We start from the raw sequence: 11,629 nt of genomic DNA on the forward strand, positions 1-11,629 counted from the left end.
CTAATTAACCTTAAGAAAAAGGACGAGTTCACATGATGAGAGTAAGCGAGTGATGAACACAGTTTTTACAAGACTTTTATGTTTTAGGAGAAACACGACTCAATTGGGCGTGACCTGTTCCACCATAGAACTGTGTCTGGTAGTGAAAAAAAAAGTTGCAAAAGATCATGACATGTTCCACGATCTGAGAGGTGCAACCTCTAAGCTTACAAGCTGCACCTCTCAGTCACTTAACGTTTGTCCTCGACCCGGTTATTCGAAGGAGAGGATGGAAGGAAAAATACAGGAAACGTTAACGTTTCCATAACCGCGTGCACTGACCAACGATAACGAGATATTGAGAATTTTTGGGGAGTGTGCGTAATCGAAACGAGATGAAGACGCCAAGAAGAAATTAGCCCGAAACGGGTGTCTTATCCTTGTCTCGCGGCTGGAGACGCGAGAAAATACGTTCGAAGCAGGTTTTCAAATGAACAAACGAATTTTTATTGTCGCTTGCACGACGAAGACACTATGGCTGATGAAACGTCGTGGAAAAATCTCGATCTCCACCTTTATCACTTCCCTAAAATACAAATTGAGGTTAATATAATGCAAAAAAGGGGGAATCAGGGAAATCAAAAAATACTCTGTATTTTCCTTCCGCTACGAACCTCAAAAAAAACTGTTACGGTAAGACTAATAGTTTCTACGTCGGAACTAAGAAGATTATATCGGATAAAGAGAGAAATGTCAGAAAGAAACTAGAAATGGGTTTGGAAATTAGAATTCCATAGACTTCATTACATTTTAGTAATATTTTCAGTATTACCTTTGCGAACTAGCAAAATTTCCCTAAGAATGCCGATCAAAGAACATAAATGCGAGACGCAAAACGTCTTTGATCTGTTCAAAATTCTATCATCGTTGACATGAAATTTTTGAGTGAATTTGGCTTTTTTTCTAGAATATCATCATGAAAATATGATCAAAACTCATCAAAATGTTGCATACTGCTCGGGAATTTAGTACATTAGAATAAAATAATTATTAGATACAAGAAAATATGCAAAAAAAAGTTTGTATTTTTTAGAAAAAAAATCGTTACATGAAGTAGAAGCGGTGGTAAAGTAGCAGTTTACGGCTGTTATTCACGCACCTGCGGTGCTTGTGACATCACCACGTCTTTGAATCGAATGTGTAGCTCTACAAACTACATATAATACAATATAACATATAACAAATGATAAATAATTCCAATTCATTGCTATTATTATGGTATTATACGTAAAAAAAATAGAATACGTTAGTTTTGTTGAGACCCTTCTCAGGACTTTTTTTTCTCTCATAAAGGATTTGTTCTTAGAGGAATGCAGCCGAAAATCGAACAAACTTCTCGAAAATTGCTGGGAATTCTAATGTTAGCGGGTGAATTTATAAAGTCAGAGTTTTCTAACCGATCCCATAGTGCAGTTTTATTTTTTTTAGCAGTAGAGTACTTAAATATGGATAAAGACCAGAATAAAATCCCAAACATTCAGAAAAATTCTACATAAGTAGTACGTAAATAACGCCTTAATAATGTCTTTGAATTGAATCAACATTACTAGATTTTCAGTGAACGGAAACTTGCAAAAAGGCGAAATCTGGAAGAAGCACACTTATTTCTAAGTTTGTGAGATTAATTAGCGTATGTAAGTGCTAGCAGCCTTTGGCACCGTCGCTTGTCCTAGCGGGAACTGCTGCTGCTGTTTCTACCTCATAGAAAGAGTGAAAAAAAGTGTCGAGTCCAAATTTATTCTATGTGATGGTACGTAAATACACAAACTTAACGGACTAATTCAACATTACTACATTTTCAGTGAACGAAAACTTCCGAAAAGGCGAATTCTGGAAGAAGTACACTTATTTCAAAGTTTATTAGATTAATTAGCACGAAAATGGAATAAAAATTAAAATTAGGACGAAAATTAGCAGGGAGAAGAAAATGAGCAAAAATAAAAAGAAAAGAAGAAAGTCACTGTCAGTGAGAAGAATGAAGAAATCATTTATTTTGTACTGTTTTGCTTTTTCTGAGTGGGGGGAGGGACTATTTTATTGCTGTAGGTTGTTTTTTTCAGAAAAATTTTCAAAATGTAGGCCTAAGTGATTTCATTTCGTACTAGACATGCGGAAAACCGCAGCAAAAATGTCAGGCTTTAGCACGCTGACTTCGCTGAATAAATATTTGTTAAATATTTGTTGTAAAGTTTGTTTGTAAAATATTATAATATTTTCTAAAAGTCGTGCAACGGATTTAATTATACAGTAGTAGTCCGTAACAATAATGAAATAAATTCGTATGAGTTTTTCAGAACCGTCCGTAAAAATTGTGGATTCGCTAAAGTTCTGTAAAATTAGCTTCGAACAAGTTAAAAAGTCTGAGAAAATTATGTAGAAGAACCAAATTGGGCAACTGCTGAGAATAACACAAAAGAAAAACAAAAGTATAGGAAATATTTCTCATTGGCTTGTAATAATAATTATTATTTGAGTACATAACTACAAAACTATATGACAAAGTAATTCAATAGTTTTTTTTCGTACAATATGTAGAATAATATTAATAGTAGGATGGAATAATAGAATAGAAAGGAGAATAATATTAATTTTTAGGAATTGAAATAATGAGGGCACACAGCGCGGGTAGCTCTGGTAGTTTCGATAAACATAATAAAGTTAGAAATTCATACCGTAAGCTATCACAGAATAACGGCTAGCAATGACTGAGGAGGAAATTTTCTAGATATTTTGAGGATAGAAAAGTATCTGCACTCAACAATACCGGGGAAACATCAAGTAGCACACAATTAAGATCTAGTACTATCGTATATCGTTCGAAAAAGTGTCATATCTAATATTTTACGCACGACGAGATTGTACGAAGTGACGAATTTGAAGCGAAGATTGCATCTGGTTGTGTGGTATACACCTTTAAAACACGGTGAACGCATGAAAGAATCGCTAGCAAAAAGAAGTTGCAAGTGCGATTCAAGAGTCCAAAAGCTTACCTAACCAGTTATAAGATGAATTGATGATCCTCGTTCGACGATATGACACTACTTAAGAGTTTTCACTACGTGCACCCATTAAACGTACAAAAGATTTAAGCGTGTGCGACAACGACGACGACTTTCTAAACGTACACGATACGTACGAGAGTCATCGGTGAACTCACCAAGCAGGTGCGTTGTCGTCCGCAGCCGTAGCTTTAGCCGTAGCCGTAGCCGTAGTAGCAGCAGCCGTAGCCGTAGCAACAGCAGCAGGAGTCGAACTGGATCGCATCCATTCAGCTGCTGCTGTTTCAGTTACGTGTCCACTCTTTACGATTTATTACGTAGCGTACGCAATTTCGTCGTACGTATACATGCATACCGAACATCGGTAAGCGCCATTCAATCACACACACCTTAAAATGGATCTCTGTCCGTTCCCACACGCAAACCTTCATTGAGGGTCATTGAATTAAGTGGACGAGATGTCTTGCTGAGTCTAATCACCCGCACAGACTCACGGATGCTCGAGGAGATCAGAAATCTTCCACGATGTGAAGATGTTTGGCGACATTGCAACAAATTCCAACGGCTGTGGCTCATAATTTTTCCATGTCCTTGGATGAGGGAAACACGCTCGCGTCGTCACAAAGGTTATTAATCATGTGGGGGAAAAAAACGAAATGAGATGCTGTACAATGATAGGTGGCGTTACGTTAGCCAGATGTTTTTCGGACAGTGGTTCCGGATAAATTCGCGCGTAAGGGATCGTTTCTCTACCGTATTCTCTTTGTCATTTAAGGCCAAATGTTCTCAATAGTCAAAGTCAAACGTTAAACAGCGTAAAGACATTAACTGAACACATTAATGTGAATTGCGCCTACAGCGCAATCGTTTTAAAGGCATCACCCCATGCATCTGGCCTATACGGGGTCGTAGATTATGAAGAGGAGGGTGATTCCGTCTATTTCTTCCTAATTGCCGTAGAAAACGGCCCGAAAGATACGGCTTCAAGCGTTCCGGCGCGCTATTTTCTACAAGGAGTTCGATTGGAGCGCGCCAGCCTTGCGCCGTATCTTCTGGACCGTTTTTTTACGGCGATTAGGAAGAACTGGACGGAATCACACTCCTCCCCATAATCCATGCCCCCGTATAGGCATAACCCACCTGAAACCCGTACCACCCCAAATTCGTGGGGTGATGCCTTTAAAGAAAAACAAGGAAAACTTCTTTAGACCGTGAGAATTGTCCGGTAACGCGATCCAGCTATTTTATCTTTGGCTATAAGCGATGTAGATAGATGATTAATCGAAGCAACAGAAGTATTATCTATTTCCACTTGGTAATTTCAACGTTTTCATAGGATTTCCGCAATGTTCTACACTTATGTCGAAGATTATTGACTGAATAAAGAAGGACATGTGACTACTTGTAAAAAAAATTCAATAATAAACCTCGTTAGTATAACAAGAAAGCATAAATTCAAAGGAATATAACGGTAATCACTAAGGTCAGAGGGGTGTGCCAAGAATTCCTTTAGTAAAATTCGGCGGCGGGAATATGCATGCACCAGTGGTAAGAGGTTCTCTTCTACTGCATGGTCGATGGTTCGAGATCGCCTTTGACCAACCAAGCCTCTCATCCGTCCAAGAGGAGTAGATTTGCGTGGGGAGAAAAAACTGATTTGATTGATACATTCCGGCTCGGCGATCAATGCATCGACTGCATACGCGTTCATAAACCTCAAATGATTCGGAGTTAAATTCGAACGCTTTGGCGCTCATCAATAGGATCAATTATTGTCAAGCATTTATTTTTTATCCTATCTCTTCCTCTTTTATCTCTCATATTTTGTCCATATACCGTTAAATTTGCCAATTAGCAACTGGAACGATGCGTGAAAGTTCGGTACTCGCATAGTAGAAGAGCGCTAATGATTTCCGAAAAACGTGAAACCCTCGTCAGAAGAAAATCACGAAAATTTACGGATTTGGACATGAGAGAAAAAGAATTAGTCCTACATTCAGGGATAATATTGAATATCTGGAGCGGGCACAGCGAATTTGGTAAGAGGTCCGCTGTAGCCGCACTGTCGGTGGTTCGAAACCGCCCTAGTGCTCACCAAGCCTTTAATCCCTTCAGGGGTCCATAAATTGATACCAGACTTGTCTCGGAGGGAAAAACACTGAATTGATCATCGGCTGTGACCCACAAGTCACTGTATAGGACAAAATGCGTTCGAAAACCTCAACGATTACGAATTGCAGTAAAAACGCGTTGGCGCATCCCAAGGGGATTGATACGTGAGCGACTTTATCCTTTCATAAATAAAAGTGAATAAATAAAATATAAATAAGGTAAAATATAGGGATGATTCTCATGCCCTTATATCCAAATAAAGTTTCTTCTCTTTCTCTCTCTTCTCTTCTTCTAATAATATACCGTAATATAAAACGACTACCAGCATCAACGAGGCCGCGTATACGAGTCTGATTGCTACCTGCACGTCGTAGCCCTGCTTTATCGTATTCGTATACGGTATCGTAGATTATGGAGAGAAGGGTGATCCCGTCCATTTCTTCCTAATTGCCGTAAAAAAACGGCCCGGAAGATGAGGCACCGCACAAGGCTGGCGCGCTCCAATCGAACTCCTTGTAGAAAATAGCGCGCCGGAACGCCCGAAGCCGTATCTTCCGCCACGTTTTTTACGGCACATAGGAAGAAATGGACGGAATCACCCTGCCCCTTTTCATAATCTACTATCCCTTATACGAATACTCCACCTGAAATCCGTACCACCTCAGATTCCTGGCGTGATGCCTTTAACCAAACGCAATCAGGCGTACGAGTGTACGCATTAAGAATGTACGAGCTATACAACCTGCGATGTTATATGGCGAAAGATTCCCATACATTGCAAAAAGGTGCTGTCGTCCAGCAAATCCCCAAAGCCCAAAGGAGCATGGAATCTTTGGCAACAACCATTCAACCAGCAGGAAGGGTACGCTCCAGATCTGATGGCTTAGGACATTTTTTCCCCAAGTACAGAAACATAAAAGGTTCAGAACTGTGGAATTGGATTGTATTTTGAGCGCAGAATTTAACTAGGCCCATTGAAATCTGCAAATAAATAAACTCTGAATTTTTAACAAATCTATGTAAAACAATGGAGTAAAATGTACAAATACATAAATAACCAAGCTTATAGACGCAAATCCAGCTTAACATACTTTCGGACTGTGCTATATGCACATATTACGGACGGACAAAGTCCGCCATTACACACGTCGCAACAAATCCTTGACATAATGCCTTACAAAAAAAATAAAATGATGCTGGTTTGACGTCTAATACAGCTCTTCTAGCTCAATAAGAAATCTCGCTAAGCATACGCACAATTAAACATCCAGACAGCTGTCCATAGAAAATCTTGAGGATAAAAAAGATAATTAAAAAAAACAATTTAGAATCAAGATAAGTTTTATCTTGACCTTAATCCGGAATATATGGAGACGGGCACAACAACACAAATAACTGATTTCGTTGCAGGGCAATTTTAAAATGAGGAACTCTTCCTGTTTCAGTAGCATACGCATACTTTGTGAAGTTTCCATCCTAGTTCTCATGGGCAAAGTCCGCAATTGCACAGTTTTGCAAAAAAAAATCCATTGAGAACTCAAAAACGGAAGAATTTTCCATTAAAATTGGTGAGTAATGAAAATTCCAGGGAAATATCAATACGGTCGTTCTCCATGAGTACTTTTGCATATTTTATCCCCAAAGGGAACTTCAAAAGGACAAACTTTTTTAAAACGACAATAGAAATACCGTATTGAGAGTATTTAAGCATCACAATTCAACTAGAAATTGTGCTGAATGCTCACTATTGTTTTGTTGCATGCTGGTCTTGTTTTCTAAAGGTCTGCACCTGCAAAAATGCCTGGAATTCAGAGAAAAAAATATGAGATGAAATTTCCTTTTATTTTATATCATATTTCTTTCTCTGAGTTTCAGGAATACTTTTATATTATTTCAGATAAATAAAATATGAAATAAAACATTAAAAAATGTAATATTTGAGATATTACCTGCGTTCACGGAACTGCTAGAGCCAACAATGACAATTCACAAAAAAAAAATAAGTAAAGTAAAAGTAACCACAAATGATGCAACTTTGCTACCGTTTCTTTTTTCAAGAAGTCACAAATATTTCACAATACCGCACCTTTTAAAAGATTTTGCATAGGAAAGGACTTCTTAAGACTACAAAAGCAACGATTAACATGTTTTAGTACAAAATAACTCCAGCATATTCGGATAAAAGAATATTTTTGCTTTAAACACAAATAATATTCATATAGAAATTCGTTAGAAATTTGCTGGTTGTGAAATTGTGCAATTACGGACTTGCCTTGGCACCACCGTCCAGATGATGCGAAATAGTGGTTAGAGCGATTATGTATGGTGTGAACGATGAATTACGGAGACATTGCGCGGACTCGGGCGTGGGACGAATATCTCACGTTATGAATAAAACAATGTAACCAAGATCAGATCATCAGATAACGGCTAACGCAGAACGCGCCGCAGAAACGCGCGTGTTTATTCGATGTGTGTGGGTGTTCCGAATAGAGACCACGAAGATGTATTTGAAGATTACAATCGTTCGGCCAACACAGAAATAACCAGCTTGTTCCAGCGAGCCCCGTTTAGGAAGGGGATGAGGGAGGGGCGAGGAGTGAGGGGATCGAACGGACGGTCACAATGTATGCGGCGAGTTTACTACATAGTTGAACTCGCTGTAGAGAAAAATACATATGTTTGGTTGAGCGAGCGATACGAGCGAGTCATTATTACGCAGTATAAACGATGACACATCGCTATGGTACGTGCGACGTGTTACGATATGAAATGGAACTTGTTTGTTGGCGAACTCGTCTCGGATCTCGCACAAACACGGCCCCAATTCACAAGGAAAAGTAGCTGCAATCCACGGATCCACTTATTGACGTCACGATGAATTTGATGCTATCTTTGTTTATTTATTATTTTTTCAAAGAATTATCCTTCAAAGAATTAGAAGAAAAATTTATTTATTATTTAAAAATCACTCTGAAATTTGCAGTAAAGAAGGGTAACAAAGGCCGGAACTCATTGGGATTTTAATTTTTTTCTTCGAATATTTAATTTACAACAATTTCTCCTACCTAAATTCTATTTTGGACCTCCTTAAACCTAAACTAAGTGTAGAAAAGCCTTTTTTTCCGGAGCAAATCGGTGCGGTGGATTGACAGATCGTTCTCCTTCTTCCAGAGAAAGCGAGAATTCCCCGCGAGATTGTGAAAAACGTGATAAGATCCATCTCTCAGATCCGAAATACGAAATGTATACCAGAACAACGATTACTACGTAGTATGACTGTACGTGATGAGATCTACTGATGAAAAATCAGCTACAGAAGAGCAGCTGCAGACGTCGAGGAACGTATGTATGTACTTGCTGGCTACATGCCAAAAAGATAATGGCGCGGGGACAAGGGGAAAAACTTGCCCACAACAACATCCTATTATACGTGGACGTTGATGATTTCGATGCGATCGTATTATGCGATTTCAGCGATCACATTGAGTAAACGGTTTTTTTTTTCGGTGCAAGATTGTTGCGTCATCACTAGTTTTCTAGCTAGCTACATTCCCAGTCAACGGCTAAAGCCGTTGAGGATTCGTCAAAACTGGCAAACCAACTTCTAGGCTGTTTTTCCCCGTAGTGGGAGGGTTATGGAGATGGTCGCCTATGCGATAGTCGGACCCGGTGCTCCCGAGCCCCTCAGTTTTGGGTGGTTAGTGAAAGGATTCCCATCACTTGATCCGCACTCCATGAGCCAAGGGGATACTTCACCTTCACTTCACCTGGGAGGGGTACGGCTCCTCCCCATCGCACCTACGAAGAGGTTTAGAAAGATAGGAAACGTGGGGACGAATGTCTAAAACCTGCATCACCGTAATGTGTGATCTAAGTCGAATTTATGTTTTCTGAATAAAATCCGAAACAATATATGTGGAATGTCAAGTTATTCCAACTGGATCATCTCATCATGATAATAATGTAAAGGACAAAGTGTCTGGCGTTAAGTGATCCGCTTGGGATGCGCCCCCCACGTTCACTTCAATTCAGAATCGTTTGAGGTTTACGAAAGTGTAACTGGCCTATACAATGACTTGTGGGGGCTACCCGACGGAAAAGCCAGTGTTTTTATCCTCCCAGACAAGTCCGCTACCAATTTACCGACCCCGGAGGGATGAAGGGCTTGGTCAGCGCTAAGGCGGATTCGAACCTCAGATCAATCGTGTGGACAACGGAACCTCTTGCCGACTGTTCTATACCCGCCCCTCACTATGATAATAGAATTAAAAACTGTCCAATTCAAGGCTGTAAAGCATAAAATGAAGTCTACAGAAATCATACATCATACATAAAAACTCAAAAATACATCATAAATTACGTAGCGCATTCCAGTCATTGGGGAAAATTTTCCAGAAGAAAGATGCTCTCGAATCATGCTCACGCAAAGCCTACACTATTATCCATGAACATTGAAAAGGGACAGTGAGCGACGTCGGTTACGATTGTTCATTTTATTTTGTCAGAAAAAAAAATTGGAAAATTCCGAAATATCTCCTAGTTTTTTTTTAGTTTCTTCTCTTTGGTATCTATCCAAAAACCGAGAAATAGTTGGAAAATGAGCGAAATTGTGCCAACTCTTAGCCAAAAGACAATGATTGCAGTCTAACACAGCTTGAGATCACAGTTGGTAAAATATTCACGGCTCCAAACTCTCACATTTTATCAAAAAATGTAACCTAGTGGCCTGAGAACAGGGATGTCTTAATTTTTTTTTCCGAAAAAATGACAAATTATAGGTGCTGCAATGGAATCAGTGTTGTTTCAATCATTTCCAATATTACTAGGAATAGTTTACTGTCTAAATAGTAAATAGAATGTTAGCAGCTTCCACTTTGATATTAAACAATAGCTTGTTCATTTCTGAAAAAGATGAAGAGGAACCTGGAGTTCAGGAGGAAAATAGAAAAAGAGAGAGAGAGTAAGGATGACTTGGCGGTGAAAATGCGTGCACAACATCACGCAATTTGCAGAAAAAAACTGTTTTCTTTTTTTTTGTTTTCTTTTGTTAACTTGAAGTCAAATGCGCTAATGAACCTTGGCTGTTTTTTTTTGGAAATTTTAAGGATTTTTCCAAAAAAAAATATCGCAAGGGCGACTTACTTTACTGTCTGAATAATGTCTCTCAGCAGAGATTGCCAGGATTACTAGCTTTAAACATTAAAAAACCAAAAAAAAATAGAAGTGAAAGTGTTACGTTTGAAAAGTGTCAAGTTAAAAAAAAGTTGATGAAAAACAGTGTAGCAGAAGTAAAATAATATTCCATAGTTTAATTACTTCGACCACGACTTTTTCTTTTCTTTTCTCCTCTCCTATTCGGAGGAAAAAAAACTATTGCAAATACCTGCAAATTCTTAACAAAAGCGTTTAGCGAACTTGATTTTCACCATTTTCTGTTTCATTTTCAAAATCATTATCAGCAAAATTTATGCATCAGCATCTAATTTTTCCCTATTCTCTCTACAAAACCTCACGATTGACTGCCAGTTGTACAGGAGTTAAAAATTTTGTTATATTGAGAAAGATATGCATCTTGAAGACTTTGTCTTGTCTTTAGAAAACTTTGAAGACTTTGTCTTGTCTTTAGAAAACGAAATGCACTTCATTTTATGAAAAATTACGTTCCTGTTCAGAATTTGTTATCGATACAAGCGACAAAGAAACACACGAAACGAAGGGTGACGCGGAAGTGAGAGGCTTATTCTGAAAAGAAGGAAAATTGTAAATTGTTGAACATCATGCGGATTTCTTCTGGAAAAGACAAAAAAGACAGAAAAAAGACAAAAGACTACTAATTATTTTCGGGAAACTTCGACGAGGAAGCTGTATACCAAGACAAATCTGCACCCTCAGACATTTGAACAGTGGTGGACATTTGAACAGTGGTTTTGTGCAGTGACAAAAGATTCGCCATAACAATTGTTTGGTTTTTTTTTATTAGATCATATTCATATTCATTTACTTACTTATTCATTCATCTTTTATAAGATCATATTGGATTTTAACAGAAAGACGTTATTTTAGTGAAAAATCGGGAAAAAAAGGGAATAAACTGGGGGCGGGGGTCTTTGTTCAAAAAAGGTCTTAATTTTGTTCAAAAAAAAATAGCAGTCTCCCCTCTTGATGGATTAAACAAAAATCGGAAGCGTTACGTCAAGTTTACTATAACAGTAGATTTCTAAGTCTGCACTTACAAATCTACTGTTATAGTAATTTTAACGTCTTTAGAAAAAGAAGTGCACTTCATTTTGTGAAAAATTACATTCCATAAAAGAAAATTTTCCCACTTAGTGAATGAGCTTGGGCGAGAACTGGTACCCTTCGATTTTTTCCTCTATATGCCCTTCAACATCCCCCTCGCTTAAAAAAAACCCCCCAACAAAAATAAGGAGGAATAATTAGGAGGGGTATTTTTAAACCCCAAAAAAAAAATTAAA

The sequence above is a fragment of the Necator americanus genome, chromosome I (assembly GCF_031761385.1).
Source record: "Necator americanus strain Aroian chromosome I, whole genome shotgun sequence".
Lineage (NCBI taxonomy): Eukaryota > Metazoa > Nematoda > Chromadorea > Rhabditida > Ancylostomatidae > Necator > Necator americanus.